The sequence below is a fragment of the Rhinopithecus bieti genome, unplaced genomic scaffold, assembly GCF_001698545.2.
Source record: "Rhinopithecus bieti isolate Rb0 unplaced genomic scaffold, ASM169854v2 scaffold_62304, whole genome shotgun sequence".
In the NCBI taxonomy this organism is placed as follows: domain Eukaryota; kingdom Metazoa; phylum Chordata; class Mammalia; order Primates; family Cercopithecidae; genus Rhinopithecus; species Rhinopithecus bieti.
The window spans coordinates 21,215-28,330 of NW_016823627.1; the positions used below are offsets into that span (position 1 = coordinate 21,215).

Here is a 7,116-nt window from a genome sequence, read left to right on the forward strand (position 1 = left end):
GATCATGGCTCACAGTAGCCCCAACATCCTGGGCTCAAATGATCCTCCCAACTTCGGCCTCCCAAAGTGCTAGGATTGCAGGAGTAAGCCATGGCTCCTGGCCCATTCCAGACATTTTATAAATATTAACTCATTTAACTCTTCTAACAATACCATTTATAATTTCCTGATGAGAAAATTGAGGCACAAAGAAGTTGAGTGACTTGCCCGGGTCACATAGCTTAGTAAATGGTGAAGCTGAGCTTTAAATCCAGGCAGTCTGCCTCTAGACTCCCTGTTCTGAACCCTTCTGATTCCTATAGCTTCTCTTCCCAATTCTTCCTCATAAGAAATAAGTGGTTTATGGTTTTGCTCCAGTGTTTGGGTTTCTTTGCGGCTGCTCAAATCAACCAGTTCTTCGGGAAAGCGAACCCCAAGGCTCCACCGCCCAGCCTGACTGACTGCATTGGCACGGTGGACAGCAGGGCAGAATCCATTGACAAGAAGATTTCTCGATTGGATGCTGAGCTAGTAAAGTATAAGGATCAGATCAAGAAGATGAGAGAGGGTCCTGCAAAGAATATGGTTAAGCAGAAAGCCTTGCAAGTTTTAAAGTAAAAGTGGATGTATGAGCAGCAGCAGAGCAATCTTGAACAACAGCCATTCAACATGTAACAAGCCAATTATACCATCCGGTCATTGAAGGACACCAAGACCACGGTTGATGCTATGAAACTGGGAGTAAAGGAAATGAAGAAGGCATACAAGCAAGTGAAAATCGACCAGATTGAGGGTTTACAAAACCACCTAGAGGATATGATGGAAGATGCAAATGAAATCCAAGAAGCACTGAGTCCCAGTTATGGCACCCCAGAACTGGATGAAGATGACCTGCAATTCCGGAAGGTGTTCCCACTGACACAAAAAACAAGGATGAAGTTCTTCTGGTGGATGAATTTGGATTGTCACAGATCCCTGCTTCATAGATCAGCATCATTCAAGTATATCTTTAAAACAAACACATATTATGGGACTAGGAAATATTTATCTTTCCAAATTTACCATAACAGATTTATGTTTCTTTCCTTTCTTTGAAGGAAAATTTAATTACATTGCTCTTTGATTTTTTCCGTTAAGAGACTCATTGCTTGGGAAATGCTTTTTTTTGTACTAAAATTTGATTCCTTTTTTTCTTATGAAAACAAACTCAGTTTAAAAGTATCTTTAGCTCGTATGACTTGTTTTCATTCATTAATAATAATTTGAAATAAAACTAAGGAAATGGAATCGTAAAATCTATGACAGTGTAACTCTACAGTCTCAAAATGACCTGATAAATTGATAAGACAAAGATGAGATTATTGGGGCTATTCATATTATGATTCAGAATCATTTTCTATTGTGGTATTATAGGTTGGTTAAAGTGATGGCCTTTTGATGAGTTTTATTGTGTCTTGTGAACAAGTTATTACTGTGTCCATTATTGGAATGGAATTATCACTACTGTATCATGAGTGGGTATTTCGATTCTATGGTTCCCTCAGTATTACATGTTGACTTGTAATCAATAATGAATATTTCTTGATATTTAATGTATAGGACATTTATTTATACTCAATAAATATTTTCAAAAGGATATCATTTTAATAATATCACTTCAGCTTAAAACCTCTACTGCGGAAACCAAATTTATTAGAATTTTAATGTCATTTCAGCCTAGAACTCCACTACAGAAACCAAACTAAGCAGTAGCATTGTGAGGAAAGAGCAAGGAACAATCTGGGCTTGGGCCCTGGGTCTACCATTTACTAACTACTGAATAGTCTATTCAACTTCTCTAACCTTCTGTTTCCTTATTAGTAAAATCATGCTTAACTCACAGAGCTTTTGTGAGGAATAATTGAGATAATGGTCATAAGTACCTTGTTAACTGCAAGGGGCTTTTCTCATATGAGGGATTGTTAACAATAAAAAAGAAACGGCTTCATTCTTTTCTTGGAAGGTGCCTGGAGTGCTACAGCAAGTTCAAACTCCTGCCCAATTTCAGGGTCTTTAATGATCTTGTCCTCCCTTCCTTACTCAACTTGTTGCCAACTGCATTCCCCCTCCAGCCTTGCTGGGTGCCTCACAGTGCCATGTGCACCTGACTCTCATGTGTCTGCAGATCATACCAATGAACATTTACGAACACCAGCTTTGTAGAAGTCTGTACCAGCCCAGGGGTTACCAAGAACAATCACAGTTCCTCTCTTCAGGAGTTCTTGTCTAGTTATAAGTGGGGATGAGATAACGTATGTAACCTTCTCCCATCTCCAACCTCACCTTCTCAAGAAGCCTTCCAGAGGGAGCAAACATTATAGTATTCATCATTACCTTCTTGAAACCTTTCTTGGCTTTTCTATGAGTTCTGAGTTTTCTTCTAATCTGGCCCACTTATTCTCTTATATAGACACCTCTTTGTTAGCCCCTTGAATATTTTTCTTCCATTACAGTTCCAATCTGTATTCTCCTTGAGAAATCTCACACCCATGATATGAACTATTACCTATGCACTAATGACTCAAAATGACTGTCACTAGCCTAGACTTCTTATCCTTATTTTCAGTTCTAGGCATTTCCACTTAAATGCCCCATCGTTACCTAGAATCTAACATATCCAAATAAAGCTCATTATCTTGGGGTTCACTGTCAGCAAACATTTCTCTTTGATTTNTTTGTTTGAAGAAATCTTATTGTCAATTATACCACGGGCTGCCCCACCCAGGCACATTAGTCATGGCAAAGGAAGCAAATCATTCCTTTTTGAAGATGAGCCTTATATTACATGAATCATTATATTAATCCTTACATGAAGTCCATCTGTTATGTGTGGTGGTGATTATATTTTGTCCATATTTCCTTTGCTGGGTGGGGAGATCAACTGTAGCTTTTTCATCATGATTTTCATTTCTTGCTACAAAGTAGTGATTTGGTTTCTAGGTTGGTATTGTAAGGAGCCTAATGCTTTGTCACAGTACTCCAGCTCCTCACACTGCTGGCTGAACAGAGGCTGCTAAAATAGGTTCATCAAGTTGTTTTTTTCATCGTCATGTTTTGTACCAAATGAAGCGTGACACATCCCACTCTGTGACAGAAGCTGTGAGTGACAGTTGGTTCTGTGTGGTGGCCTAAAATTACAGAACGTTACCTGCTGCTTACTAAGGAAGAATCTTCTGGAGGTTTTCCCTGTACCTCTGCTTGGAGCCCACAATAGAACTTGTGTATGGCATCTAATAAATTGCAATCCCAGTGTGAAAATGACCTGCAGGCACAGAAAAGAAATAACTTTGTCACATAAAGTTTTGGAGCTCTCAAATCACTCATTTAATGTTATTTTAAACATCCATCTCTCATTTGGTTACTTTCTTTAATAGTCCAATTCTTTATGTGTAATACAGAAATCGAATATCATAAATGGGCTTGATAAAAGTCATTCTCTGCCTCATGGAATTTTAGTTTTTACAAATAACCTTAGAATAATTCAGGTAACTAAGGTATTTGGAGCAACAGTGCTTACTTGTACATGAAGAACTCTCTATCACTCTCTATTCTCCATTTTTCTGCAAGTAACTGTTAGCTAGATTAACAAACATTGTCACAGAAACAAAGTCTTTTTTAAAAAAGCTATGGATCCTTGTGTTTATATTTTCAAAAAGCCATAAACAGGTATTTATCCCTTATTAAGAGGACTTAAACAAGTGTTTACACATTAAGACAGTGATGATTTTAAAACATAATAAAACTCTAAGTTAAGGCTTTTGTTTTGAAACCCACATTCATAGCTACTTATATGTGGAACACCTTTGCATTTGGGGGCAACATGCTATTAAGGCTGTTGACCCTAGTACTCACTACTCGCCACTACACACACAGACACAGACACACACACACACACACACCCCAGAGAGAAAGAGTGGTTTTTTAGAGCCCAGGACCATCAAAATAGATTTTTAACTTATCAAGCCTTGAACTAGAATAGGAAACTCACGTTTTTTCTAGTGTCTATGTGTTTAATAGTTCATACCATGAAGTTATATGTTGATTGCAGATGTGGGAAGCAAAATGGAAAAAAAAATACATCTTGCTAGCAAACATCGCCGACTGCCTTCACCAACTGCACTTAGCACAATACGTAATCATCTTTTCTCTTTGTTTACTTATTTATGGTCTACCCCTCCCTACCTGCTCTAGACTGAAGTTGAAAAAGGCAAGGCCTTTGCTTGTATTCCTCGAGATTGCTCAAATATTGTTTGCAAGAGAGTCCCCATAGCCTTTGGTGGGTTGATGGCTCTGATAGGGAGGGTATTTTGTCAACCCTGGGCCTTCACTTTGGAAGCCGTGCTGTGTTGTGATTAATTCTAATAAACCCATGCAGCATCTGAAGATAACCCCACAGGAAATTGAATTTTGAAGCAAACGTGTTTATTTCTTGGAAGCTTAATAGATAGATTGGAAGAACAACAACAACAAAAAGAATAATTTGCGTCTAGCTTTGGAAGCCAGAGAAACCACAGGCTGAGGAGCATGCCCTTTTCCCTCAGACTCCTATTAGCTTGCAGCTCTAATTTCTATCCAGGGTAATATGACCGAGGGGAACTATTTGCATCTTTGAAAATTCCACTCTTCTACTGGCTTATAACAATAGAACAGTGCAAAGGTATCTTGTGTGTTCTCTACCATTGTGGATAAGTACTAATGAAGTCTGTTTCTGGCAATTCTCATTAAGTGATTTAATTTTAGAAGTAGAAAGAACCATACCTATTGGAACACTTGAATTTCAGCAGACTATTAAATTAAACTTTATTAAGAATAAGAATTATCCCCTGGAATTTTATAAGATCACCTCAAATCAAATTGTATTTTCAAAAATGACCATAAAGATAATTGCAGTCAGATTAATATAGTTATATGTATAAGGACCAGAGGTGATCCTTCTGTGGGCATGCTGATTTGAAGTCCTTTGTTCAGCCTGTTTGTTCTTAAGTTTGGATTTTGTTGTACTGTGAGACCTCACCGTTAACATCCACTCATGTGATCCTTTATCACTTTTTTGAGAGGTTTTATTCTGGAAATTCAGGGTATAGTCTTGGCAGTCTAAAAACGTAGGTGATTTTGCTTTGCTATATCATCTCAGTGATCCTCGGGGGTTATTTGGATGATCAGTTCCATCAACTAGGGTCCCCTTCTTTTCTCTTCTCTGCCACGGCTGTGAGAGAGGTCTTGGAGGATGATAATGCCAGGTAGAGGAGGATACAAGGTGTATGTGGGGAATTCTGAGGAGTTGAATATGAATGTTTATGTGTAGGGGCAGATGGCAGTGGGAAGCAAAATTGGCAGATGCCAGTGCTTTGTGGGCCTTGAATGCCATGTTAAGGAGCTTGGATTTTTTTTTCCCATGGATGATGAAGCTGCTCAATGATTTTAAGCAGGGCCATGGCATGATTAGCCTCATTTGTGATTCAGAGAAATTAGTCTGATGGCTGATGGAGAAGGAGTGATTGGGGAATCAGGGGAGAAGCAGGGGGGATAGTTAAAGAAACGATTGCAGAAAATCCAGTCAGGGAGCTTGAACCAGAGTAACGATAATAAGGAGAAGAGGAGGTGACCAGGAAAATGCTTGAGAAGTAGAGTTGGCAGGAGTGGGGAAGGACAAGATGTGGGGGTGATGAGGTGCTACCCAGTGGCACTAAATTTTTGTGCTTGAATCAAATAATTGCTCAAGTCCTAGAACCAGAGTTGCTTTCTGTGGAAAATCTTGTCTGTGATTATAGAACTTCTCTTCAGCAGACAAGAATATGCAAGTGAAGATCTTTGATTTCTTTTTCTTAACAAGTATCGTTACAACCAATATACCTGGAAGCTGTAGCCTATAGATCTTTTACATTACCAGCTATTGAGGTCCTCAGTAATGACCTTAATCATGTTTGTTGTTCATCTTGTTCTTGTCAGAAGGCTGGCTGAAAATTTTGGTATTTGAGAGAGGAATATTCTTAAGTAATATATTACTAGTTTCTCAAAAAATAATTTAAGTCGAAACATCAGGAAATGAAAGATCAGACCATGTTATTTTGCCCTTCAGCCTTTCACTCCTGGAATTGCCCTTATCGAGCCAAACTAACTTTATGTCTTTAGTTTTCCCTTAGAGCTACTCATATATGGAATGCCTTCACATTTAGGAGAAAAATGTTATTAAGGCTATTGACCTTCGTGGCCCCCTCCCCTAATTTCCACAAAACCCTGAGATAGTTTCTTCTTAGAGCACAAGACCAACAAAATATTTTTTTGAGTTATCGAACCTTGAGCTAGAGTAGGAAACCTATGTTTGTTCTAGTGTTTTCCATTTTGTTCTTGTCAGCAAGAAGCACAGAGTTTTAAGCTTATTTTCTATGGTTTTCCTCAAACAACTTTAAAATTATTATTTTTATTTATTGTGCTCTTTTATTTATTATGCTCATATATTAATTGGATTTGTGTTTTTAGTTTAACCCATTTTAGTCAGTTGGATAAATATTTTTACTATACTTTAAGTTCTAGGGTACATGTGCACAACATACAGGTTTGTTACATATGTATACATGTGCCATGTTGGTGTGCTGCACCCATTAACTCGTCATTTACATTAGGTATATCTCCTAATGCTATCCCTCTCCCCTACCCCCACCCCATGACAGGCCCCAGTATGTGATGTTCCCCACCCTGTGTCCAAGTGTTCCTATTGTTCAGTTCCCACCTATGAGTGAGAACATGCGGTGTTTGGTTTTCTGTCCTTTGATAGTTTGCTCAGAATGATGGTTTCCAGCTGCATCCATGTCCCTACAAAGGATATGAACTCATCCTGTTTTATGGCTGCATAGTATTCCATCGTGTATATGTGCCACATTTTCTTAATCCAATCTATCATTGATGGATATGTAGGTTGGTTCCAAGTCTTTGCTATTGTGAATAGTGCCACAATAAACATATGTGTGCATGTGTCTTTATAGCAGCATGATTTATAATCCTTTGGGTATATACCCAGTAATGGGATGGCTGGGTCAAATGGTATTTCTAGTTCTAGATCCTTGAGGAATCGCCACACTGTCTTCCACAATGGTTGAA

General features: G+C 38.4%; 1 pseudogene across 1 annotated transcript in view; it reads left to right on the top strand.

Moving 5' to 3' along the window:
- The first annotated feature begins 342 nt into the window (after nt 1-342).
- Nucleotides 343-7,116, top strand: part of LOC108521713 (charged multivesicular body protein 5 pseudogene) — a 14,617-nt pseudogene continuing 7,843 nt past the window's right edge. Inside the window, exon 1 of the transcript XR_001883253.1 lies at nt 343-980. The product of XR_001883253.1 is annotated as a charged multivesicular body protein 5 pseudogene (transcript). The remainder of the gene's footprint in view (nt 981-7,116) is intronic.